Raw genomic sequence first — 15,668 nt, 5'->3', positions numbered from 1 at the left:
AATGCCTGTTCGGATGAGCCTTTGATGAATAAGGGATGTGAGCAGGAGATGAAAACTTCCTTTTCCTTCTTCCAAGGCAGACGAGCTGAGGCATATTCCCAGTGGCTTCTTGGACAGTTCTGTCCTTTCATGGTGGCATACTCAATAACAACACATTCTTGTATTAGCTCTCTTCCCCCTGCAACCCCTCCCCCCCAACTCTACTCCTCTAGCTCTCATTTGTTCCCTGGGATCACATCTGCCAACAAAGTAAAAACACATATATCTGTTTCAGCCTGTTTTCTGGGGAACCCAGGCTTAAATAATGTTGACTCTAGCATTTGGATCTTTGACTATTCCTCCTGTCACCCACGCATCTATCCCTCACTAAAGAGACTAGTGCAGTGTCTGGCACATAACAAGTAATAAATAAATACTTAATGAATGCATGAATAAATTAGCAAGATGCTTATATCTGTAAGAAATTACACAAATAATTGGATTTATCGATCTAGGTAGCAAAGTACAGTGGTTAGAGGGCAAGGCTTTGGAAGTGAACAGCACAGTTTGAATACCAGCCCTGCCACATATTAGCTGTGTTATCCCGGGCAAGTTACTTGACCTCCATATGGCAGTTTTCTTGTCTGTCAAATGCATAGAATAGTAGGTCAAACATAGGAAGGTTCAATGACACCCTTCATGTAAAGTATTTGACACATAGCCATAAATCAATCATTGAAATTATTATTCTTAGTAATAGTAGAAGTACAGATATTACATGACAAATAATATATCAGAAAGCTCTAGGATGGGATTTGAAAGACACATGTATGACTTTGGGCACATCACTGGATGTGCCTTTATTTTTTAACTTGCTTTCTTCAGGGACAATAATTGCTAATCCACCTACAATTTATGTGATAATTATGAGAGGATTTTACAAAGCATAAACAGTGCTAAAAATGAAAATGACTTATTTTGCTCTGTGATATTGGTGGTGGATGGCACCGAACAGAAAGCATGTCTGATGGCTGGAAAAAAAGGCCTTTCCTTTCAGAAGATGGAAATTCATCTGTCGTTTCCGAAAAGTGATCTCCCTAGCTGACCACAGTGTGATCACCCGCTGAGATGTAAATCCGGGAGACAGGCAAAGGGAAACCGGGTTCCTGGAGGCCCTGAAAGGTGAAAGCTGCGCCATATTTCACATGTGGCTTAAGCCCATTATCGCTGATGAAAACAAGATTTTTAAAGGACATGCTCCTTTCACTCTTCAGCTTCATTCAATGAACTTTTGACCAAAAGCAGGAGTGTTGTGTGCAGCCAAAAAATTCCTGCTATTTCCCACGATGTCATTGGACTGAGATATAGGATAGATTTCTTTTTAATGTAATCTGCAGAGTAGAGGTGCTTCTCATTTGATAACATGTTATCATCTTGTCATCTTAACATGCAAGGTACCGCCCTTACCTCATTTTATTACATTGTGTTCTGTTGTTTTATATGGTATTGCATTGCATTGTATCTGTTGTAGTTCCCTCTTTCATCCCAGTCCCACTCCCATCTCTCTCCTTCACTCACTGAAAGCATCTGAAGGCATTCTCTTTTACATGTCTGAAATACGCCTTTAAGTACTTTTCCTTCTAAAACATACAGTATGGTTTTGTGCATGTGCTTGATTTACATAAAAGTTATTGAGCTATACACCTTACTTTCCACTTGAATTTTTTTATTCAACATCATGTTTTTAAGACCTCTCCGTGTTGCTGGATGAATATATTAAAATATATGTGTTTATCTTTTGTGCATGTGTGTGTGTATTTATTTCCAACTAATGCATAGAGTTTTATGCTACACATTCTTTAGAGCTTCTGCATTATTCCTATAGAGGTGGTGTATTAGACAGGGTTCTCTAAAGGGACAGGACTAATAGGATAGATGTATATAAAAAGGGGAGTTTATTAAGGAGTATTGACTCACACGATCACAAGGTGAAGTCTCACAATAGGCTGTCTGCAAGCTGAGGGGAAGGAAGCCAGGCTGAGTCCCAAAACCCCAGAAGTAGAGAAGCCGACAGTGCAGCTTCAGTCTGTGGCTGAAGGCCTGAGAGCCCCTGGCAAACCACTGGTTGAAGTCCAAGAGTCCAAAAGCTGAGGAACTCAGAGTCCGATGTTCAAGGGCAGGAAGCATCCAGCATGGGAGAAAGATGGAGGCCAGAAGACACAGCAAGTCTAGTTCTTCCATCTTCCTCTGCCTGCTTTTATTCTGGCCTCTTTGGCAGCTGATTAGATGGTGCCTACCCAGATTGAGGGTGGGTCTGCCTCTCCCAGTGCACTGACTTAAATGTTAACCTCCTTTGGCAACACTCTCACTGATACACTCAGGAACAATACTTTGCATCCTTCAATCTAATGAAGTTGACACTTAATATTAGCCATCACAGGTGGATACCTACGTTGTTTCCAGCTCCTTTCCACCACCACTACCACCAGGCAGGTCTGTGTAAGATTTTCCCAGGAAGTAGACTGTTGGATCCTAAGATATATCTTATTTAAATCAGAATAGATTTTATTCAAGTCATGTTGAAATAAGGATGTCAAAGCCACTTGGTAGGTAACTTTCTCGGAACCGTTCCTCTCTATGAGTGTACATTTACTTGCATTTGTATAAAGAGGGGTTTAAATGAGAAAATATCTAAGGATTCTACCACTATTAAGATTCCACGACTAATTTTCAAGCCAGCTGTGTTTATCAAACAAATGCAAGGAAAGTTGGATGAAATCTGGTAGTCCATCGTCCAAATATTTGGAAGTAACCAGATGTTCAGCATCTTGTAGACACCACCTAGGAGGCCTTTGTCAGTGTTCTCAGGTATATTTGTGTTGTTTTAGTTTCCTAAGAATTCTCCTTGCTCAGAGAGCTGGTATAGATTCAGGTTTGCAAAGATCCTGCAATACCTTAAGAATTTGGGTTCCAACTTAACTTAGGCTTGGCATCTATGTCTGTCTGTCTATCTATCTATCTATCTATCTATCTATCTATCTATCATCTATCTATCTATCATCTATATCTATCTATCATCTATCTACCTACCTATAATTTATTATCTACCTATATATCTATCTATATCTGTCTGTCTGTCTAGCTACCTGTCTTCTTTTATCTATCTATCTGCTTATTTTGGGAGGGATTCAATACTATAGGGCTAATGAGAACATTGACTCTGAAGTCAGACAACATGGTACCAACACATGGGGGGTCAAATAACTAGCTGTTTGACTTTGAGCAAGAAACCACTTGGCACCTCAGTTTCCTTATGTACATGATAGAAAATGAAAGTAATAATTCTGACTTCATTAGCTCATTGTGAAGATCACATGCAATCACATAGAGTAAGAATATAGCTCAGGACCTGGCACAGGTCCTGTGGTCATTTACAAAAAAAAAAAAAAGTCATAAATCTTTTGACACTCTTCTCATGGGAAAATAGAAAATACAGTCTATGACCCTTCCAGTTGAATCTAGGTGGGCTTTTGATTGCTTTCATGAATGAAGTATGGCAGAAGTGATACTATGTGACTTCCAGGGTTAGGTCATAAAAGGCAATGCGACCTTCCAGGGTTAGGTCATAAAAGGCAATGCCACTTGTGCCTTACTTGCTGGGGCACCACTGAGCCACCAGGTGAAACATCTAACTACCCCTAGGCTGCCACAGTGGGTAGGCTACTGGGAGCTATGTCAGCTGACAATCCCTCCTGCATCCAGCCTTCCAGCCATCCCTGTCAAGGCATCAGACACTTGAAAGTAGATTTTCTAGTCCCAGCTGTTTTAAAGTTTTCCCGCTTGACTCTAGACATAGTGGAGTAGAGCTCACCCATTTCCTCTGTGCCTTGTCCAAATTTTTGACTCACAGAATACATGAGATGACTGTTGTTTTATGCTACTACATTTTTTTTTTTTTGACAGGGTCTCACTCTGTCACCCAGGCTGGAATGCAGTGGTGTGATCACAACTCACTGTAGCCTTGACTTCCCAGGCTAAAGTGATAATCCTACCTCAGCCTCCAAAGTAGCCAGTATCACAGGCATGTACCACCACATTTGACTATTTTTAAAATAATTTTTTTAGAGATGGAGTCCACTTATTGCCTAGGCTGATCTCAAATGCCTGGGCTCAAGAGATCCTTCCACCTTCCCCTCCGAAACTGCTGGGGATTACAGGTGTGAGCCACTGAGCCCAGACACTACTACATTTGGGAGTAGATTATTATGCAGTAATAAAAATGAGACCACCCTATACTATTCATATCACTTGTATCTTTTGGTACAACGCAGATATTATGCTTTCTGGGAAGAGGTGTTCTACCGTTGATAGTATCTAACATTTATTGAGGGCTTACTGTGTGCCTGGTACTGTGCTAACTGCTTTCCAGGGATGTATTCATTTATCCCTCACCATAGCATTATGAGGTGGGTACTATTTTATTTATATTTTAGAGATGTGGAAACAGAAGCCTAAATAATTTTCCCAAGGTCAAGTAGCAACAAGTTGGTAAGTCTGAATTTGAACTCTGGTCTCTGAGGCACATAATGAGTATTCACAAAATGATTGCTTTGGGCATTACAGTGGTAGGGATGGCTTTCATTTCTGGTGACTTGGGAGAACATTGACCATGAGACAATAGATCAGAGAAGTTTCCATCCTCTACTTCTCAAAAATACCACCCCCTTTCCTACTTCTCATATGAAACTGACCAGGTTTTGCCAGAGAAACGATGTGGCATCAGTTCTTCCCCAGGTGGGGTGAGGCTTCCTATAGAAATCCAAGAGAAAAGGCCCTCTATGTTTCTGTCACCAGGAAGGAAAATTCTCTGCAGAGGCATAATGAACAGGTATACAATTTCCTAACATGGTGAGTCCCCTCAGAACTGAGAGAGTGCCCCCACATCTGAGGGTGCCGGATGATTGGGACTGAGCAGGTCTGGAAACGGGTAGAAGACCCTTACGCCTCTTCTCCTCCACCCCCACCTTACATCCATAACTTAAGTGAGCATGACCAGAAAGCCACTAACAAAAACATCTCCACCAGCTCTATTTACCCAGCTGTGTATCTCAAGATCTGTCTCTGACATTTTTAATACTCTCTCATTTCTCTGTCCTCCAAGGATTCATTTGAAGCAGCCCACAGGGACGGGTGACACTGAGGAAACAAAACCCAGTCCCCCCGGCCTCCGACTGAGCGGTGCAGAGCATGCTGGGAGATCACCTCCACCTGAGGAGCACAAAAGACCCCAGGAGTGGAGGAAGCTGGCCTGAGGCCAACCGGACGTAGCAGACTTGCTGGGTCCAAGGAGGGAGATCTGGTGATGGAGCCTCGAGTACATATCCTTCCGATCCTAAGGTAAACAGCGCTTGGGGCTTTGGCTACGGGGAGGGTGTGGCCCACTGAAGTGGGTGGTACAAGGCGGGTACAAGGCAGGCCTTCTGATTTTTTTTTTAAACTGTCTTATGAATTATACTGTACCTACAGAAAAAACACAACAGGAAACTTAAATGAATGGCTCAATGAAATTGCAAACATTTGCCCAGATCAAGACCTAAGATGTTATTAGGTCCTTAGAAGTCTCCCTCCCGCCCTCTCTAAATTGTTATCCTTCATCCATACCTTTCCCCAAAAGTGACCTCTTTCTGGATTTTTAACAACAGTTTTGTCTGCTTTTTCACTTAATAGAAATAAAATGCCTTCTTTTGTGGCTGATTTATTTTCCCGAACACTGTGTATGTGGGCTTCCTTTCTGTTGTGTCTGAAGCTTTTGTTTGTTTATCATTGAATGTCACTTTGTTGCATGATGATATGATTATTGATTGATTCTTCTGTTGAGGGGTATTTGATTTATTTGGGGGTTAATGTGAATAGTATCATTATGAATATTCTTTTCCCTCTCTTGGTACACTCATTTCTGTTAGGTACATACCCAGGAATGGAATTGCTCGGTTAAAGCATGCATGTATATTTTTATGTATGTCAAAATGTTTTCAAAAGTGTTTGTACCAAATTATATTCTACCATCAACGTGTAAGAGTTCGGGTTGTTCCACATACTTGGCAGCACTTGGTATTGTCTGTATTTTGAATTTGCAGTAGTTCTGGTAAGTGGGCAGTAGTATCTCATTGAGGCTGTAGCTAGCATTACTATGATTATTATTGAGGCTGACCAATAGTTTATATGTTTGCCATTCTTTTGGAGATCTTTTATGAAATGCCTGTTTAAGTCTTCTGCCCATTTTTTAAAATTGGGTTATCTCTCTTTTTCTTACTGATTCCTGAAGCTGTTTACATATTCTGAAAATGAGCCTTTACTAGGTGGTAAGTGTTGCAAATATCTTTTTCTTTTCTGTTACTTGACTTTTCACTGTTTTAATAGTGTGTCTTTATGAACAGAAATTATTATTTTATACACACACACACACACACACACATATATATATATTTCCTTTAAATTTGATTTTTGGGGAGTGTCTTTTGTTTTTGTTTAAGAAATCATTCCCTGCCTGAATAAATTTTTTTTAAAAAACTCTCCTATAGTGTTTTCTAGAAGCTTTATTGTTTTTACTTCCATATTTAGATATACACTATATCATTTTGTTCTTTGATTTTTCTCGCATCATACAGCCTTCTTTTCTATTCCTGGGATATCCCTGAATCCCATGTCAGAAAAGACGTGCAGCTTTATGACTTATCAGCAAAAGTGATAGCAACAACAACATTCATAATAATCGAGATGTGTGCAAGACCTTGTGACACACATTTCCATCCATTAACTGATTTAATTCTTTCATATCAGCCCTTGGAAACTGTTGAAGTGAGCATCATAATGCCCATTTTAAAGATGGAAAGAGTGAGCCTTAGAGAAAAGTAACTTGCCCAAGTTCACATGGCTGATAAATTAGTAGAACAAGGAGATTCAAATATAGATCTGCCTGGTTTCAAAATATATTCTCCTTTTATCCCCTGGTGTTGATTAAGATGCCTTGAGGTTACTAAGTCCCTGTTACTCACAGTTTTGTGTAAGATTTTCCAAGAATCTTACAGGAATTTTGTGTGCAGCCAAAAATTCCTGGTATTTCCCATGATGTCATTGGACTGAGATATAGAATAGGTTCCTTTTCATGTAATCTGCAGAGTAGAGGTGCAACAGAGAGTTGGGTCATCAGAGGGTTGACATTTTGACTTGCCTAGGGAAATAAGAGTTTCTTTACCTCTGGTCCTCCCTCATCCTCTGGGAAGCCTCGGATGCTTTTTTATAGCCTGGCTGATCTTATGGTAAATGATATAAGCAACAGCTTTTAAAAATCTGAGTTGCTGCTTCGAGTATTAGAAATGCCTCTAGAGTTTGGTAGTTAAAGCCAGAGCAGATGGATAAACACTACTAGCTGCCAAAGGTGGTGCATGATGTCGATGGAGAACAGGCAAGGCATGTCTTTCGTAGGGGACAGCCGTTGTTTGACCTAGCAGTGCCCTCACTTCTTCGGGGACTGGTGCTCCTTTGATAAATTGCTCCTGCCTCCTCTCTAAACATATGGTTTGAATAGAGGCTGTCCATGCTAGCTCCCCACCCTCTTGGGCTGGGTGATTGGTGCAGCATTGGACACACCATCCAACAGAGCCAATGGGGTGCCTTCCCTGGGATTTTTCCAACCAAAGCACGGAAAGAAAGTCTGTTCCTATTTTGATACATCTCTGAGGAACACTTCCCAGGCAATAAATATCTGTGAAATGAATGAATGAATCCCCACTGCCAAGTGAACTCTCAGAGGGTATCTCTGTACATAGTGAGAATTTATCATGCTTTTGGATAAGTACGTGACTAAATTAGGAGAGCATGCGTGTGTTCATAAATAGGCATGTAAGAGAGTAAGTGAATAAATAAACAAGTGAATATATACTCTGCAATTCTGATTGTTTATATTTCTCATACTGATAGACATTTGCATTTCAAAGAGATCCACTTTGTTCCAGTTATCTTTGCTGTGTAACAAAGTGTCCAAAAACTTAATGATATAAACAACCATTTCATTAGGTAACAGATTCTGTGACTCAGAAGTTTTGATAGGAGAAGGTGCAGACAGGTGTTCTCTGCTACAAGATGTCTAAGGTCTAATCTGGACATAATTCAATGGCTGGGATATGTAGGTGCTAAGCGAAGGGATTTCTAGGTGATCCCAGCTCCCGGGACCTTTAAATCCTAAACCAGACCATGGCACTCCTCTGTTCAAAATGAACAGCTCACTCCAACCTCGTGACCTTTGCACTACAGCCCCCTCTGCTTGGAATTCTCTGCTACAGAAATCTGCAAGGCACATTTACTTACAGGAGCTGGGATCACTTAAAAATGCCATCGCTTAGCACTTACATATGGCCTCTCCATGTGGCCTGGGCTTCCTCTTAGTGTGGCAGCCTCAGGGTTAGTTGGAACTCTTACATGGTGTTTTAAGGTTCTAGCATAAGTGTCTTAGTGGACAGGGCAGAAGTGGTATTGCTTTTTACGAAGTTACACAATATAACTTTTGCCATACTCTATTAGACTCTACTGGTCAAAACCTTAGAAGTTACACAATATAGTTTCTGCCATACTCTATTAGACTCTACTGGTCAAAACAGTCACAGCCCACCCAGGTCTAAAGGATGGGAACACAAATCCCAACCGCTGGATGGGAGGGTGCAAGGTCATATTGTAGAAGAGCATGTAGAATGGAAAATACTGTTGTGTTCAGAAAACAATCAGCCACATGATTTAAATCAAATAAATTGGTCTCTGGGGGAGTTTTTAGTTTTAGGAAGATATTTCTCAGGACTCCTGAAGTCAAAGCTTTAAGATGACCTCTTAGAGGATCTGTATATACCCTAGCACTGTCTAGAGCAAACTATTCCACCAGGATTTACCAATGGAAATAAGACATAGTGGGTCGAATAATGGCCCCCAACTATGTCCACATCCTAATCCCTGAAACCTGCGACTGTGTTATCTTACATGACAAAAGAGCCTTTGTGTGTGATTAAGATAAGAACCTTGAGATAGGAAGAGGATAAGAGAGAAGCAGAAGTGTCAGAGTCAGAGAAGGAGATGTGATGCTGGAAAGAGGGCTGAGAGAGATTAGAAAAATGCTACACTGCTGGCTTTGAAAATCAAGAAAAAGTCCACAAGCCAAGGAAAGTGAGAGGTCCCAAGAAACTGGAAATGGCAAAAAGTGGATTCTCCCCTAGAGCCTCCAGAGTGGATGCAGTCATGCCAATGCCTTGATTTTTAGCCCAGTGTAACCCACTTTCCGATTTCTGACTTCCAGAACTTGTAAGATAATAAAATTTTGTGGTCGTATGCAAATAAGCTTGTGATTATTTGTCACAGCAGCCACAGAAGACAGACACATACAAGAAGAGCCCTTCAGCTTGCTGCCTGGTTTTGACTCAGACTTGATGCCCTCAGAACTTGGAAGACTGCAGGTTGATTGCTCATTGGTTGCTCACTTTTAGGCAGTCTGCCTTATGAAATAAGCTACAGTGGATTCTAAAGCTGTACTGAAGTATGTCTAAGGAGAAAAGATTTACAAGGGACCTCAACGTTTTTTTCTCAATCCTTCATCACTGAAGTGCTTTAGAATCTTGCTACTCAAAGTGTGGTCCCTAGCCAGCAGCTGCAGTGTCATCTTGAAGCCAGGTAAAATGCGGAATCTCAAGGTGCACCCCAGAGCCACTGAATCAGAATCTCCATTTTAATAAGATCCCCCGGAGATGTATGTGCACATTAAAGTTGGAGACACTATTTTAGAGATCTTATTGCATCACTCCATCTTTCCAGAAGTCTCCAGAATAAAGGTGAGTGTGGTTGTTTCCTTCTTTAAAATAAAAGAAGTGGCCTCGAATTTGAGCAGGCATGTCAAAACAGAACTAATGTTCCCAGCTACTGATGCAGGGAGTCCAATTCATGATACGTGTGGGGCTGATCATTGCCACTTAATGCTGCTTCTAGGCTGAGCAGAGGACAGACACCTGTGTGCTTTCCTCAGCAAATATGTACAAAGCAAAGTTTGCAATGTTTTAGGAATGAGGCCAGAGGTTTCACCCAGCTGAGGAGCAAGGCTCTCTCAAGGATAGATAAACCAAAGAATTCTCCTCATGTTTCCTTCAAAATGGTCGTAATTTAATTTCTGTCCAATATTGTCTGGGTACCATTGAAGACTCTCAGAAGCTGGTATTTTGTTTTGTTTGAAATTCATGCTGTTGGGCTGTTTCAACTTAAATTCTCCCTAAGTAAAACTGTATAAATGCCACGTTTCTAAGTGTGCAAACCCCTAGAAACACACATATGGTGTGTACCAGAAATGTGGTTGTGGAAGAGACAGGCAGTAGACTGTGGCAAGAGAAAAAAAGTAGCCTCAAGACTTTTTTAGGCCAAGATACTTTGGGTAGATCCTCGGTCGAATTCTGCCTTGATTCCAGGCCCAATGATTCTCCTTTCTAGAAATGAATTCAGACTTAGAACTACCTAAGAGGAGAAGGAAAATGTTGAGGAACTGAAAAGGAATTCTTGAGAATGAGAAAATGACAGCATCAAAAGAAAGGGGAAAATCATTCTTTTGCCTGGGGAGGTAAATTGCTTTCGTTTTCCACTTTTTTTTTAAATTTTATTTCCTTTGGTGATGTTGCAGGGTAGCAGAAGATTTTGACATCTAAGGCTCAGAACTAAATATAGGGGCTTTCTTAAAGATGTGTGGAACTCTGATGGTTGGATTTTTCACATTGGGTTTTCTTTAATCACGCTAAGACTCTTTTAGGGGCTGAGTTTCTGCATGATCTATAATTGTTCAGAGTAAGGGAAGAAGGATGGTTTGATTTAGAATTGGTTAAAAAATGAATTTTAAAAAACAGTATCGTGTTAACAATCAATACAAAATTGTGTCTAACCAATTACACAAACAACTAACCAAAGCCAATTACCATAAAGCTTAGTATGTAAATATACAAACTCCTCAAGATGGCAGGATTACAAGTAAGTTGAAAAATGTAAAAGAATGGGGGACAGACTCTTAAGAGTCTCTGGCAGGCACTGTGCTGGGGTTTTGCGCACATTATCTTCCTTTATCCTCACTACATTCTTACAACGTGTGTTGTTGTATTCCAATTTTACTGATGAACTGAGCTGAAATTAACTGAAGCTTATTTCCTTGTGTTCACAAAGATGAAGTATGAAGTTGAGATTTTAAGTTAGATCTGTGACTTGGGCTTTCTGGTTTCTGTGGAGCCTCTCCTTGTTGATCCATTTTACAGATAAAGAAACTGAGGATCCGCAATGGAATCATCCAGCATTATCCAGCTTTTTTTTTTTTTTTTTTTTTTTTTTTTTTTTTTTTTGACGGCGTCTTGCTCTGTCACCCAGGCTGGAGTGCAGTGGCGCAATTTTGGCTCACTACAACATCTGCCTCCCGGGTTCAAGCGATTCTCCTGCCTCAGCCCCCTGAGTAGCTGGGACTACAGGCACATGCCACTATGCCTGGATAATTTTTTGTATTTTTAGTAGAGATGGGGTTTCGCTGTGCTAGCCACGATGGTCTCGATCTCCTGACCTCGTGATCTGCCCGCCTTGGCCTCCCAAAGTGCTGGGATTACAGGCATAAGCCACCGTGCCCAGCCTCATCCAGCTTTTAACAATGTTGGGCTTCAAATTGAGGAATCTCTGTTGTCAATGTTAGACCTTGGGGTGGATTAAAATTGCCCATATGAAGGAAGTTCTTTATGGTGATGAAACAGTTCCACATCTTGACTGTGATGATGGTTACTTGTGTTTATGTGATAAAATTTCATGGAACTCTGCATATGATACACACACACACGATTACATGTAAAAACTGGTGAAGTCTGAAATACGGTCTGTTCCTGAGTAAAAAGTACTGCAGTCAATTCCCTGTTTTTGGCAATATACTATGATTATGTAAGATATTAACACTGAGGGAAGCTGGGTGGAGTAAAAAAACAGTCTCTCCATTTTTTTTTTTGCAACTTTTTGTGAGTGTTGTATAATAACAAACAAACAAAATGACCACTCTGCAAATTCTTTAATGCTCCTCCAATGGAGAGGTGGTGTCTCTGTTCCTTTCCATCAGATCTGGGAAGATTCTGTAACTGCTTGGCCAGTAGAATACAGTTAGAGTGATGCCGTGTCAGGTTTCGGGCTCACACTCTCTGTGGGATCCCTGCACCATTTTGCATAAAATCTGACTCTCTGAGACTGCCACACAGAGAGGCCATGTGCAGTATTGCAGTCAACAATCCCAGCTGAACCTGACCTTCCATCCATCCCTGCTAAATCACCAGTCACATATAGGGGAAACTGACTTGGACCCTCCAGACCAGCCCACTCTCCAGGTGATTAACACTGATGAGTTCCATTGATACCACTCAGTGCCCACCCGGCTGAGTCCTGCTCCAATTCTTGACTCACAAAAGCATGAGGCCTAATAAGATGATTATTTCTTTAAGCCTCAATGTTTTGGGCAATTTTCTGTAAGACAATGGATAACAAAATAGACTTTTTGTTATCTGATAAAGAAAAACAAGGCTGATGAAAGGTGGTTAGATATATAGAATTAGATGATGTGACATAGGCATATGCCTTCCTTTCATTGGACTGAATACTGTAGGTTTCACCTTGAACACCACTTCCTCCAGGAAGCCTTCCCTGATACTGTAGACTGGATTTTGAGATGCCTCCCTCATGCCTCTCCTTCCCTACCTTGGTTAGCAGGCATCAGAAATATCCTGATGTTGTACTTTATTTCTCCCTTTCCTACTAGATAATAGACTCCATGCAGGCAAGGACTACTGTTGGCCTGTTGTTGTTTTTAAGTGTTGTGGATAAATAATAGTTGTGTATATTTATGGGGTACATGTGATATTTTGACACACGCATACAATGTGTAATGATCAAATCAGGGTGACTGAGATATCTCTCACCTCAAGCATTTATCATTTTTTGTATTCGGGATATTCCAATTTCACTCTTCGAGGTATTTCAAAATATTCAATAAATTATTGTTAACTATAGTTACCCTATTGTTTACCAAACTCCAGATCTTGTTCTTTCTATGTAGCTGGATTTTTGTGCCCATTAATCAGCCCTCTTTTTCTCCCCCTCCCCACTACCCTTCCCAGCCTTTGACAAGTATCATTCTACTCTCTATCTCCATGAGATCAATTTTTTTTTTTAGCTCCCACATATAAGTAAGAATATATGATATTTGTCTTTCTGTGTCTGGCTTATTTCACTCGGCATAATGTCCTCCAGTTCCATCCATGTTGTTGCAAATGATAGGATTTCATGCTTTTTATGGTTGAATAATAGTTCATTGTGTATACGCATCACATTTTCCCGATCCATTCATCTGTTGATGGATGCTTAGGTGGATTCCATATCTTGGCTATTGTGAATAATGCTGCAGTAAACATGGGAGTGCAGATATCTGCAAGGACTACTTTTGCCTAACATCATTACTCCACTCTGTCTAGTATATAACCTTCAATATGTGATCACTGAATGAATAAACAAAGAGGTGAATGCTCTCCCAAATCCGCCTTAGCTCCAGCCTTCTTCGTTATTTCTGGAGCTTTAGGGCAGGTAAGAAGGTTCCAGGTGTGTCTCCAGTACTTCTGAGACATCAGCCTTCTCTCTGGGACTCCCAAGAGCCTAAGTCCACAAATCCACCTGGTAGGCAACAGCTCAGAGGCAGCAGGAGGTGGGAGGGCAGGAAGGCAAGAGGTGTACTTGACAATCCCCTACCAAGCTGCTATCTCCTGGTTTTCTTCTATCCTGCTCAGCTGCTTCAGCCAGGGGAAGGCTGTTGCCACAGGCGTCTGCCTCCTAGGTCATCACCAGGGAGCTCTCTAGTATCACTAGGTGTTTGTCCCTGCAGTGTCCTGTGTCCCTGTTTAGATCCCGCCAGGGGGTGATCTGGCTCCTTCCGGACTGCCCTTGAAAATTTCAGTCACACTGACATAACAAATATTTACTGAGCATAACTCTCTAGCAAGGCTCTGGGCTGGGCAAACCCTCAACCTCCAGGAGCTTAATATCTCAGTGGCATCTCCATCTAGTAGAAGATGAGAGATAAGAAAAACAAAAACATAAACAAAAAATCAGAACCACTGGCCTGTTCCTAAAGAGGTCTAATGGTAAGCTGGAGCCAGCACTCATGGGCTTGCAAGAATCAGCTGAAAAATTTTCAAGAATTTCGTGAGTTAGTTGTGAAGCCATGAGTAGGTTAAGATTGGCCATGGTGAGAATATCTGCATGGAGAAAATCAGCAAAGACTAGAATCAAGCTCCCTCACACCATCAAGTTTACCAGCACACCACTGCAAAATTCAAGTCCCCTCTCGACTTGTTTTTCTATCTGAAAAATGGAGATATAAGTCCTTATCTCCAAAGATTTCACAAGTATTAACATAGCATGGTGTTTGGCATGTGGCAGGTGCTCAGGAATGACTCGGGCTTCTCTCTTCTTCCTGATCTAATATTGAAAGTTAACAATGGGTTCAATTTTCCTTTCAATGTATGGATTGATGTATCAACATCACTGAACAGGAAAGAGTATACATTTTAAGACAGAGCATGGGACTGTTTCCTGGGGTGAATAATTCTACTTTGGAATGTTCCTAAAGTTTTCCAGGATCTTAATTCTCCCACTCTAGTATTAATAATGGAGTAGGGAGGACAAAGTCAGGCAGAGATACTGAGGGGGCCAATACGTCAGTGTCTGGGTAGTTTTTTAGTTGTGCAGTTTAAGACAAATGTTTGAACAGATCATGACACTCAGGATACTTCTGTTTGGTCATTCATTCAAAAGCACATTCATACATACATTGAGCATCAGAATAGGGAAGTTACTCTCTGAGCTAGACTTTGGATATGTAGCTCTAAACAGATGTGTTCCCTGAAGACAACCATGAAGCAAGTCATTAAAAGTACACAGGTATAATTGAAGGAAAATACAGGCCACTGCATGGGCATATAATAGGTGGGAATAATTTTAGTTGGGAAAGTTCCTCTAAGGCAGTGACATGTCAGAAAAGATTCAAGGGAAAAAATTCTCTTGTCAGGCTAATGGGACATGTGGCAGACAGACTTTAGGATGGTCTCTGTGATCCCTGCTTCCTGATACCTCATGTTATCCTGTCTCCTTGAATGTGGGTGGGACCTGTGACTGGCTCTAACTAATAGAATAAGGCCAAGGTGACATGGTGTCACTTCTGTGAAGCCATTTCATAAGACTGCAGCTGTTGTCTTGCAGGCAGACTCTCTCTGTTGCCATCTTGGTTTGCATGCTTAGATGAAACAACTATGTTGGAAAAGCTTACATGGCAGGGAATGGAGAGTAGCCTCCAGCCAACAGCCAGCAAGGAATGAGGGTTCTCAGTCCAACAGCGCACAAGGAACTGAATCCTGTCAAAAGCCCAATTGTTTAGAAGTGGATCCTTCCATAGCTGAGCTTTCAGATGAGACTCCAGCCCTAGGTGACAACCTGATTGCAGCCTTTTGAGAAACCCAAAGCAGAAGACCCAGCTAAGTCAGGCCCAGACTCCTGAGCCATAAGAACTGAGATAATAAATGTATTTTGCTTTTAGTTTTTGTTTAAGCTAAGTT

General features: G+C 41.1%; 1 long non-coding RNA gene across 1 annotated transcript in view; it reads left to right on the top strand.

The window, feature by feature from the left end:
* LOC129460036 (uncharacterized) overlaps positions 1-10,597 on the top strand; it is an 80,085-nt gene extending 69,488 nt beyond the window's left edge. Inside the window, exons 2-4 of the long non-coding RNA XR_008650133.1 lie at positions 5,141-5,376; positions 9,382-9,848; positions 10,495-10,597. This is a non-coding gene — a long non-coding RNA (uncharacterized lncRNA). The remainder of the gene's footprint in view (positions 1-5,140; positions 5,377-9,381; positions 9,849-10,494) is intronic.
* The last annotated feature ends 5,071 nt before the right edge of the window (positions 10,598-15,668 follow it).

The sequence above is a fragment of the Symphalangus syndactylus genome, chromosome 13 (assembly GCF_028878055.3).
Source record: "Symphalangus syndactylus isolate Jambi chromosome 13, NHGRI_mSymSyn1-v2.1_pri, whole genome shotgun sequence".
NCBI lineage: Eukaryota > Metazoa > Chordata > Mammalia > Primates > Hylobatidae > Symphalangus > Symphalangus syndactylus.
The sequence above is the reverse complement of the archived record's forward strand: the minus strand, read 5'-3'. Positions and strand labels throughout refer to the sequence as shown.